Source organism: Hypanus sabinus, chromosome 17 (genome assembly GCF_030144855.1).
Source record: "Hypanus sabinus isolate sHypSab1 chromosome 17, sHypSab1.hap1, whole genome shotgun sequence".
In the NCBI taxonomy this organism is placed as follows: domain Eukaryota; kingdom Metazoa; phylum Chordata; class Chondrichthyes; order Myliobatiformes; family Dasyatidae; genus Hypanus; species Hypanus sabinus.
This window is the reverse complement of record NC_082722.1, coordinates 70,158,037-70,170,784: the sequence shown is the minus strand read 5'-3', so window position 1 is coordinate 70,170,784 and position 12,748 is coordinate 70,158,037.

Below are 12,748 nucleotides of genomic sequence, written 5' to 3'. Positions count from 1 at the left end.
GTAAACATTGTGGAGGAATGAGATGAATTGGCCTGTCACTCATCCTGACCTTTTAAATCTGGCTTGGTGCTTAAGTTGTTAACCCAAACATTGGGTTCTGTCACTTCGACATGCTCTTGAACCTGGACCCCACAGCCTCAATTTGGCCTATACCTGACATTTCCAATTCAGCTTAGTGCTTAAGTCATCATCCAAAATTCACTTTGACATGCTCTGAGGCCTAGATTCGGCCTCTGCCAGACATATCCAATTCAGCCCAGCATTTAAATCGATCGAATTTTGGGTTTTTCCTCACCCTTTGTGACAGGCCCGTTGCCTTGCCTTGCATTCTACCACATCAAATCACCTCCAAGTCAAAAGGGAAGTTACAGGCTATGGTTTGCAGCGATCGTTTACAAGAAAAAGTGCGATTAACAAAGTATTTAGTTGCTTTCTTTGTTTCAATTGTGGGAGGAAAGGAATTGTTGACATTTCAAGCCAAAACCTGCATCAGGACTGAGGGTGGAGACGCAAGATGTCAGTTTAAAGAACAGAGAGAAAGTGGTAGAACAGGAGTTCAAGATGACTGATGTACTAAGGAGGGGTGTAAAATTACAGGCAGATAATCCCAGATAGGGGAGATAAATGTGGTTGGAAATGCAAGTTATTCCTTTTTATGACCATAGGACATAGTAGAATTAATCCATTTAACCCATTGATTCCAGTCTTCCATTCCATCATGGCTGATTTATTATCTCCCTTAAGATTGTCCTGCTTTCTCCCTGAAACCGTTGACACCCTGACTAATCAAGACCATATCAACCTCCGCCTTAAATATGCCCAGTTACTTGGCACTCCTGTGATGTCACTGGTGCCAAACGATATCTGTGTCTGTCGTTCCTTTGGATTCATGAGCTGCGTGGAAAGGAGGAGCCTACTGCATGGGCCAAAGCTTGCTCTCCATATCACACTGTCTTGCCTTGCATATCACGTAGACAGCCAGGTTGCACCATCCATGATCAGCCCCGACTAATAGAAGGCCTCATGTAGGAATTCTGTGCATTAATACATTGTAGTTAATGAGGACTTAGTGTATTGGCACAAGAGTCAAGTTCTAGTAAAAATTTGCAAAGTTTTGCTTAATTTACTGTGCTGCGGACAGATTTAGTGGTTACTTATAGTTCTACCATATCCTGGGTACACTGGAGACAGTTTGATAATTTGTCCATCAATCACACTCACAGATCACTTCTCTGTAGGAAAGTAGGGCTGACTACTGCACACAGATAATACTATGCAGCTATCATCCAGCAGGGTTTCCTTTTGCAGAGCAAATAATCCTTTGAGAGGTGTGATATCTTTACCGTAGTTTCTGTCATGAATTTGGAGCCTGCTTATTGTGGCCTTGGATTTTAGCTTTAAGACCACAAAATATAAGAGCAGAATTTGGCCATTCAGCCCATCTGGTCTGTTCCTTCATTCGACCATGGCTTATTTATTCTCCTTCTCAATCCCATTTCCCATGTCTTCTCTCCATAATCTTCGATCCCCGTACTAATCAAGAACCTGTCAACCTCCGCTTTAAATATGCCAAATTGCTTGGCCTCCACAACCATCTCTGGCAATGAACTCCACAGATTCACCATCCTCTGGCCAAAGAAATTCTTTTGAATATCTGTACTAAACAAGTGTTGTTGTATTCTGTGACTATGCCCTCATGTCCTAGACTCCCCCATTATAGAAAACATCCTCTCCACATCCACTCTATGTAGGCCCTTCAACATTCACAAAGTGCTGGAGGAATTCAGCTGGTCAGGCAGCATCTATGGAAATGAGTAAACAATTGATGTTCTGGGCCAAGACCCTTCTTCAAGATCTTTCAATAGGTTTCAATGTGACCACCCCATGCTCCTCATTCTTCTAAGCTCCAGCAAGTACAAGCCCAGAGCAATCAGACTCTCCATTAGATCGTCAATTGAATCATGTCCATTGTAAATCCAGCACAAATTCATGATCACATATACCATGATGTCATTCTGGTCATGGTGAAGAATTCAGAAGCTGGAGGTGTAAAAGTGATTTGGGAGTGCTGGTGCAGGTTTTCCTAAAGTTTAACATGTTGGCTGAGTTGGTAGTAAGGAAGGCAAATGCAATGGTAGCATTTATTTCAAGAGGGCTAGAGTAGAAAAGCAAGAATGTTTTATAAAGCATAGATCAGATTACATTGTGAGCAGCTTTGGGCCCCATATCGAAGAAGGGATTTTCAGGCATTAAGAAAGGGTCCAGAGAAGGTTTACAAGAATTACCCCAGGAATGAAAGCATTAATTTGTGAGGACTGTTTGATGGTCCAGGGCTTGGAGTTCAGAGGAATGAAAGGGGAACCTCATTGAAACTTAATGAATATTGAAAAACCTTGATAGAGTAGATGTGGTGACATTGTTTCCAATAGTGGGAGAGTCAAGGACCAGAGAGCACAGCCTGAAAACAGAGGAAAGTCCAATTGTTACAGAGATAAAGAGGAATTTCAGCTAGCGGGTGGTGAATCTGTGGAATTCATTGCCACAAATTTCTGTGGAGGCAAGTCACTGGGTATATTAGAAGCAGAAGTTGATAGCTTCTCAGTTAGTAAGGGTGTCAAAGCCTACTGTGATGAGGCAAGAAGATGGGGTTGAGAGGAGTAATTAATCAGCTATGATCAAATGGCAAAGCAGACTCATTAGGCTGAAGGGCCCATGTCTAATGGTCTTTAAGGGAGAGAATGTGAATTCTGGCTCTTTGCAGTGGAGATGAAATAGTATCCTTCCATTCCTTTTGTATGTCGTCCCTGTAAAATAGTAGATGCAGTGGTCTGAAAGATAAAGCAAAAGCCATTAGCAGTACTGCAATAGGCACACCATGCTTGTCGAGGGAGATTGATGAATCGCCGATCAGCCCAATGCAATCAGTATCTTTCCTTATTGACTTCTCATCATCAAAAGCAGATTGGAGCCAGATGGGGTGGTTTGGGTATCTCAGACTCTGCTGATCTGGCATTTTCTCACACAACCAGATCTAAAGTTTACAGAGAACGGTGTGAGAAACAAAGTAAAAACATTGAGTGACAGGCAGTTCTGAAGGTGAAAACACTTTGTTAATAAGAGAGGCCAGAGGAGAATGGCCAGACTGGCCCAAGCTGACAGGAAGGAGACAGTACCTCAAATAGCCATGCATTGGAACATTGGTTTGTAGGAGAACATCTCTGAATGCACAACATGTTGAATCTCGAAGTGGGTGGGCTGCAGCAGCTAAAAAACATGAACGTACACTCAGTGGTCCCTTTATTAGGTACAGGAATTACCTAATAAAGCGGCATTGAATGTAGTTGTACACACAGCAAAGGCTGAATGACCCATCCATAGAGGAATGCTATTACACAATCAATACAGCCTAGATGGAGGCCATTGCGCCCATCGATTCATGCAAGCTCCTTGGAGACAAATTCAGCCCCATCCAGCTGCTCTTCAAGCCCTACAGATTATTCCCCCTTGGGTATTTATCAAATATTTGATTGATACTTTGCCCATCTCCACTATAGAGCAGGGACACACAAGAGACCACAAGTGATGGAATCTGGAGAAACAAACTATGTGCTGAAAGAACTTGTTGGGCTGAGCCACATCTGCATCTGTGCAGGGAAAGGAACTGTTGAAATTTCAGGTCAAAACCCGACATCAGGACTGTCTCATCCTCCTCCAAGTGATTCCACTGGTGGCTTACCCAATGCAATGAGCAAGAGTAATTTGGAGACACAAGAGATCCTGCAGGTGCTGGAAATATTGAGCAATACACAAAGAACAGACACTAAATGCTGGGAGGAATTCTATAGAGGGGAATAAACCTTTGATGTTTTGAGCCAAAAGTTCTCAAACTTGATGCCATGGTAGCGTGGCAGTTAGTGCACAGCGCCAGCAACTTGGGTTCAGTCCAGCTGCTGTTTATGAGGAGTCTTTTACGTTCTCCCTGTGACTGTATGGGTTTCCTTGGAGTTCTCTGGTTTCCTCCCATATTACAAACATGTACAGGTTGGTTGGCTAATTGGTCATATGGGTGTAATTGTTGACATGGGCTCTTTGGGCTGGAAAGGCCAGATACTGTGATGTATTTCTAAATTAATAAAATAAAAATCATTTAGCCCTGATAAAGGGTCTTGGCCCAAAATGTCAAATGTTTATTCCCCTCCACTAATGCTCCCTGACCTGCTGAGCTCCTCCAGCATCTTGTATACATCTTCAAGGAGCGTTTGCCTCAGAAATGCGGCATCTATCATTAAGGACCCTCACCAGCTAGGTCATGCCCTCTTCTCATTGATACCATCAGAGAGAAGGTACAGGAGCCTGAAGATACACACTAAATAATTCAGGAACAGTTCTTACCCTCCGCCATCAGATTTCTGAATGTGCCTTGAGCCCGTGAGTACTACCTCACTACTTTTTTTTTTCTCCTTTTGCACTACTTATTAAAATTTAACTTAAAAAATATATGAACTTCTTACTGTAAGTCAGTTTTCATCATTATGTATTCCAATGGCCTGCTGCATCATAACAACAAATTTCATGACATATGCTGGTGATATTAAGCCTGATTCTGAAGAGAGTGTGTCCCGGATGGTAGGGGTCCTTGATGATGGAAACTACTTTGTTTAAGTGACATTTGGACAGGCACGTATATAGGTGAGGCACAGACGGATGCAGTCAAATAAGATTTTTGGTAAATGGGCAAAAAGATCAGCATGAACCTGGTGGGATGAAAGGCCCATGTACTGCTCCATATGACTCCATGACTTTATGACTCGCAAGTCAGTACTCCCTCAGTACCTCACTGGAGTGCCTGTCTATTTCGTACATCAAGACTAATGCTTTAATCGGTGACTTGTCGAATGAATGACACAAACCAGCCCTGCAGCACTGTAACGTAGCCTTGGAGTTGTTAATTATCAGGTGTAACGTACCCGTGACACGTGACAGTGGTGTACTTGTCATGTGACAGGTGTTGAAGCTATACTGGACTTGAGGTAATGGTCTTGTGATGGAGGAGTGACGTCATTTTCCCACCAGTAGAGGTCATGCGACAGGTTTTTTTTTACAGGGTATAAAAGTAGGACCCCTCCCTGTGAGGAGGGGCAGTTTGTGGCTGGATTTGCCATGTTGACTTCGTGGCACTGCGTGATTTAATGTTATGACGCAGTTTAGTTGAAAGATGAAGTTTTATCTAATGCCTAAAGTTTAAAAGGTCATTGCCAGCAGTTTCTTTACAATACTGCTAGTTGAGAATCAGTGGAGAGTGAAGATCGGAGTTCGGGAGTTAAAAGATTGAGGAGAATCGATTTCGATGGTGAAACAGGTTCGACCTTGTTTGATCCTCATTCGGAAGGAATTCGTTGACTGTTCTCGTGTTAATCCCTGTGAATAATAGCAGAAAGGATTGGGAACAGTTTTGTAAAGTTTAAGTCAGTGCCTTTAATCCATATCCATATCATCATCCATATCATCTTCGTAAAATGCTTCGTGAGAAAAGTAGTTCGACTGGGAATTGCAACAACACGCCGTGAAAGAGAATTTGAATCATTTTAAAAAGTCTCTCCCTTAAATGGACTGTAAGAATTTTGAACTTTTGCAATACTACTTTGAAGAACAGTTTTTGCAACATCGCTTTAAGAACTGTTTAAGCTGCCGCACAGCAGTGAATTTCCGGTTACATTAGAGATTTGTTTACTTTTGGGGGGTTTGTTTTCAGTGTTTAATAAACATGTTATTTGTTATAAAAACCCCTGCCTAACTCATATATTTATTGTTGCTGAGTCCGTTACATAACTATGGGGGCTGTTTCCAGATGGGATCATTTGAGTTTAAATGCTTGTTAACTTTTGAATCGGTGTTTTGGAAAAAGGGAATACTTGATTCTTTTGTTTGATTGGCTTGTGAGTGGTATTCGGCAACAATGAATATTGATCAGTTTCTGGCTTTGCCAGACGCAGAGTTGTTAGCGAAGGCGAAAAAAACTGAGGTGTCTGAGATAGCTAGTAGATTGCAACTTAAAGGTATTTTGAAGTCTACATCAAGGGCTGTAATACAGAGAAAAATCACGTCACACTATGTGGATTCGGGTGACTTTGATGAATCGATTTTAGAGTCGTTTCCAATAAGTAATCTGGAGATGCAGTTGCAAATCGAACAAATGAAGTTGGAGTGTTGTAGGTTAGAAGCTGATCAGAAGAAAAGGGATTTTGAAAATGCAATGACGGAATTAAGGTCTGGGAATCAATCTTCTGGTTCTAGAAAACTGTTTGTTGCTAGTCAAGAAATTAAATTGGTCCCTCCATTTAGTGAAACAGAAGTGGAAATATATTCCCAACATTTTGAAACGATTGCTCAGATTTCAGAGAGGCCAAAAAATAAATGGTCGGTGTTGTTACAAAGTGTAATTAAAGGCAAAGCGCAACAAGTTTATACAGCTATAACTGCTGCGCAAGCACTTGATTATGATATTGTGAAAATGCATATTTTAAAATCATATGAATTGGTCCCAGAAGCGTATAGAGAAAGATTCAGAAGTTTGAAGAAGTCTGTGGAAAAAACTTATGTGCAATTTGCCTATGATAAAGCTGTGTGTTTTGAGAGATGGGTTTCTTCTAAAAATGTAAATGAGGACTATGATACATTGTAACAGCTGATTTTGATGGAGGAATTTAAAAGAAGCATTCCTGTTGAAGTAAGGACGTTCTTAAATGAGAGGGATACTGATAAATTGCAGGACTGTGCTAGATTAGCTGATGAGTATGTTTTAATCCATAAGAATAAATTTCCTCATGGAAGAATTTTTAAGAGGAAAAATAACACGGAGACTCAAGGTAAATCAGAAATTAAATCAGAAGTTAATGAGAAAGGTAAGGAGGAAGGATTACAGCATAGCTTACCTGTAAAGGATATTTCTTTATAGTTAGGTAATGACTTGGCAGGTGGACAAGTTTTTCCTGAAGTGCATTTGACAATGGAGTCAGAGGAACCAGAGATGAATTCTAACACAGATTCTTCCTGTGTTGTGACTAGAGTTATGGCTAAAAAGATTGATGCGCAGAATGAGGTTGTTACTCAGGACTGTTCAACTCAGGATTCGAGTTTTGAGTTCTTACCTTCGTTGTTTGAACAAGATTCTTGGAGTAAGTCTGACTATGAAGATTTATCTCTGTCTCGGAAGGAGATGATAGCAGAGCAGAATAGAGACCCTGAAATTATAAAATTAAGAGAACAAGCTCTACTAGATAGTGAAATTGAGAAGGTGCCAGTAGGATATTACTTGGAAAAAGGAGTGTTGATGAGGAAGTGGAGATCACCTACAATTCCTGCAAGTGAGGAATGGAATGTTGTTTACCAGGTAGTTGTCCCTAAAGTTTATCGAAATGAGATTTTGACTTTAGTTCATAGTGTGCCTTTAGGTGGACATCAAGGGGTAAGGAAAACTGCACAAGATTTTAAAACATTTTTACTGGCCTGGTCTAAGAAAAGATGTGGCGATGTTTTGTAAAACGTGCCATACTTGTCAAATTGTGGGTAAACCAAATCAAGTTACACCAGTGGCTCCATTACAACCTATTCCAGCATTTGGTGAACCGGTTTCTAAAGTTATTGTAGATTGTGTCCATTACCAAAGACAAAAGCTGGTTATCAGTATTTGTTGACTATCACGTGTACTTCGTCTAGGTTTCCAGAGGCAGTACCACTTAGGAATATAACAGCTAAAACAAAGGCCCTTATAAAATTCTTTACTTATTTTGGATTACCTAGGGAAATACAACTGATTAAGGCAGTAATTTTATGTCTGGATTGTTTCAACAGATAGTTTATAAATTGGGAGCTAAACAAATCACTTCGTCTGCATACCATCCAGAATCGCAAGGTGCCTTGGAGAGGTTTCATTCTACCCTCAAGAATATGATTAGAACATATTGTGTGGAAAATGAAGGTGATTGGGATAAGGGTATAAACTTACTTTTATTTGCAATAAGGGAATCAGTACAAGAATCTTTAGGTTTCAGTCCATTTGAACTTGTATTTGGGCATAGAGTTAGAGGACCTTTAGCTTTATTAAAAGAACAGTGGATTAGTAAGGAAATACACACTAATTGGACTATGTTTTGAAATTTAAGGACAGGTTACATAAAGCTTGTAGCTTAGCCAAGGAAAACTTAAAATTGGCTCAGGAGAAAATGAAAACTTGGTATGATAAAGAAGCTAGGATGAGGATGTTTAAGCCTGGAGATAAGGTGTTGCTTCTTTTCCCAGTGCAAACAAATCCTTTACAAGCTAGATTTCATGGTCCTTATGAAATTGTGTCTAAAATCAATGATGTGGATTACGTGATAAAAACTCCAGATCATAGAAGGTCAACACAACTTTGCCATATAAATATGATTAAACCATATTTTGAGAAACAATCTGATACTGTGACTGTTGTGGTTAGTAGAATGAGTTTGATTTAACTAGGAATATGATAGATGATTCATCTGAATTTCATTCTAAATCCAACATTGTTTCTGTTAGGTTGCCAAATTCAACCATTCTGGAAAATATTGATGAGAACTAGCACAATTACAGCTAGAGCAGAAACAACAGATGAAGGAATTAATTTTTAAATATAAGGATTTGTTTCCAGATGTTCCGAGAAGGACCACTTTAGCTTCACATGATGTAGATGTTGGAGATGCCAAACCTATTAAACAACACCCATATAGGTAGAACATAGAAAAATGTGAACTTGCTGAGAAAGAAATTAAATATATGTTAGAGAATAATATTATTAGACATTCTAACTCGAATTGGAGTTCACCATGTGTTATGGTGCCAAAACCAGATGGTAGTATTAGGCTTTGTACGGACTATAGGAAGGTGAATGTTGTAACGAAAACAGATGCATATCCAATTCCTAGAGTAGATGATTGTGTAGATAAAGTTGGAAAAGCAAAGTTCCTTACAAAGATTGATTTATTGAAAGGGTATTGGTGTGTTCCATTAACGGACAGAGGTAGAGAGATTTCAGCATTTGTAACTCCATCTGGGCTATATGAATATAATGTTCTTCCATTTGGGATGAAGAATGCCCCAGGTACTTTCCAGAGGATGATTAACTCTGTGATTCAGGGATTGAAAGATACTGTTACTTATATTGATGATTTAGTGACAGGAAATGATACTTGGGAAGCACACATTATTGCAGTGGAGAAATTGTTTGAAAGGCTTTCAAAAGCTAACTTAACTATTAATTTAGCTAAGAGTGAATTTGGACATGCCACTGTGACTTACCTTGGTTATGTTGTGGGTCAAGGTAAGGTAGCTCCTGTTCAGGCAAAAGTTCAGGCAATTTTAGAGATTCCCACTCCAACGGGGAAAAAAACTCTCAGAAGATTCTTGGGAATGGTAGGATATTATTGAAAATTTTGTAAGAATTTTGCTAATGTTGTCCTTCCATTAACTAACTTTTTGCAGAAGAATGTGAAGTTTGTGTGGACAGTGCCTTGTCAAGAAGCATTTGAAAAATTGAAAACAATGATATGTCAACAATCTGTGCTCAAGGCACCTGACTTTGAAAAACCTTTTTCATTAGCTGTAGATGCTAGTGATGAGGCTGCAGGAGCAGTATTAACGCAAAAGAATGAGGGTGATGAGGTTGATCATCAAAGTAGCTTACTTTTCTAAGAAATTGAATTTCTAAGAAATTTCTAAGAAATTTCTAAGAAATTGAATAAGCATCAAAGAAACTATTCGACAATAGAGAAGGAATTGTTATCTCTTGTTTTAGCTTTAGAATATTTTGAGGTATATGTTGGTACAGCTCAAAAACCACTTATTGTTTATACTGATCATAATCCGTTAGTGTTTCTGAGTAAGATGAAAAACAAAAACAGAAGATTATTAAATTGGAGTTTGATGTTACAAGAGTACAAAATTGTGATAACTCATATTAAAGGTAAAGATAATCTGGTTGCTGATTGTCTATCTCGATGTTGAATGTACAATGTAATTTTTTTATGGAGTGGATTTTTTTTACACTCCTACTGTATTGTAAGATGTTATATGATGATACTGTATTGTATATTGTGTATGTTATAAAATTTATACATTTGTTTTTCTTGTAAATAATTGGTGAAATTTTTGTTCTTGTCAGACCAAACATTTCTGTTTTGGAGCGAGGTGTTACGTACCCGTGACACGTGACAGTGTTGTACTTGTCACATGACAGGTGTTGAAGCTATACTGGACTTGAGGTAATGGTCTTGTGATGGTGGAGTGATGTCATTTTCCCGCCAGTAGACGTCATGTGACAGGTTTTTTTTTACAGGGTATAAAAGGAGGACCCCTCCCTGTGAGGAGGGGCAGTTCATGGCTGGATTTGCCATGTTGACTTCGTGCCACTGCGTGATTTAATGTTATGACGCAGTTTAGTTGAAAGATGAAGTTTTATCTAATGCCTAAAGTTTAAAAGGTCATTGCCAGCAGTTTCTTTATAATACTGCTAGTTGAGAATCAGTGGAGAGTGAAGACCGGAGTTCGGGAGTTAAAAGATCGAGGAGAATCGATTTCGATGGTGAAACAGGTTCGACCTTGTTTGATCCTCATTCAGAAGGAATTCATTGACTGTTCTTGTGTTAATCCCTGTGAATAATAGCAGAAAGGATTGGGAACAATTTTGTAAAGGAAAGGTCAGTGCCTTTAAGCCGTTACATATCATCTTCGTAAAATTCTTCGTGGGAAAAGTAGTTCAACTGGGAATTGCAATAACACGACATGAAAGAGAATTTAAATCATCTTAAAAAGTCTCTCCCTTAAATGGACTGTAAGAATTTTGATCTTTTGCAATACTACTTTGAAGAACAGTTTTTGCAACATCGCTTTAAGAACTGTTTAAGCCGCCGCACAGCAGCTGATTTCCGGTTACGTTAGTGATTTGTTTACTTTTGGGGGTTCGTTTTCAGTGTTTAATAAACATGTTATTTGTTATAAAAACCCCTGCCTAACTCATATATTTATTGTTGCTTGAATCTGTAACACAGGAGACTGAAGAAAATTTGTCGCCATCGGGATAAAGTGTTTTATAGTTCAAGTATAATCAGTTCCATCAGAAATTAGAACAGTGTGCTTAACTAATTACAAATATATCTTCCAGATTAATAAACCTTTAGAAATGTCTCCCTGATAGAGGCTGAGAGCTAAAAATGTAGGAAGCCGGGCAGTTTCCAGATTCCTTTACTGGATTGCCAGTTACTGTGTTTGTCAGACAGTCGACCCAACGTGATGTTACTTACTCATTGTGACATGAAGGAGAACACTTGGCTTACAGAGCCTGTGACAGATCCTAGCAGAACCATTCTAACGAGACCATTCCTCCCACCTTTTTTCCCCATTAATGTATTCACACATATTCCATCACCACCCCTTTTACAATTTAGCAACGATTTACAGAAGCCAATTTAGTTACTAACATAGTAAAAACAGAAAATTCTACAAGTGCTGCTAATTTTTTATGTGACTGTATGTGACTATATGCGCTATCTGCTTTGTGTGACCATATGTACTGTGGTTTGCACCTTGGCACCGGAGGAATGCTGTTTTGTTCAGCTGTGTACATGTGTATGGTTGAATGACAATTAAACTTGAACTTGAAAATGTCATATGGATGAAAGAAAAATGAAGGGCTGTGTGGGAGGGAATGGCTAGATTGGTCTTGGAGTAGGTAAACGGTTCTGCATAACATTGTGAGCCAAAAAACATGCACAGTCACTGTTCTATGTTCTATACTCAGCAGGCCAGATGGCCCCTGTGGGAAGAGAAATAACTTGGAGTCATAGAGAAGTACAGTACAGAAGCAAGCCATCCAGCCCATCTCGTCCATGCTAAACCATTTAGACTGCCTACTTCCATCGACCTGCACAGAGTCCATAGCCCTCCATCCCCCTACCATCCATGTACCTATTCAAACTTCACTTAAACGTTGATATCGAGCTCGAATGGACCACTTCTGCTGTCAGCTCATTCCACACTCCCATGACCCTTTGAGTGAAGATGTTTCCCCCCATGTTCCCTTTAAAATTCTCACCTTTCATCCTTAACGCATGACCACTGGTTGTTGTCCCACCCAACCTCAGTGGAAAAAGCCTGACAGCTTTTACCTCATTTATACCTCTCATAATTTTGTATACCTCTGTCAAATCTCCTCGCAATCTTCTATGTTTTAAGGAATACAGTTGTAACCTATTCAATCTTTCCACATAACTCGGGTCCCCCAGACCCAGCAACATCCTTGTATATTTTTTCTGTCCCCTTTCAAACGTACTTACATCTTTCCTATAGGTAGGTGACCAAAACTGCACACAATTTGGCTTCACTGACATCTTATATAACTTTAGCATAACATCCCATCACTTGTACTCAATATATTGATTTATGAGGGCCAATAAGCCAAAAGCTTTCTTCATGACTCTCTGTGTGATGCCACTTTCAATGAATTATGGGCCTGTATTCCCAGATCCCTTCGTTCTACCACACTCCTCAGTGCCCTACTGGTCACTGTGTAAGACCTATCCTGGTTGGTTCTACCAAAGTGGAAAACCTTGCACTTGTCTGAATTAGATTCCATCTGGCATTTTTCTGCCCATTTTTCCAGCTGGCGCTGAACCCTCTGCAAGCCATGATAGCCTTCTTTGTCGTCCACTACGCCTCCAATCTTGGTGTCATCTGC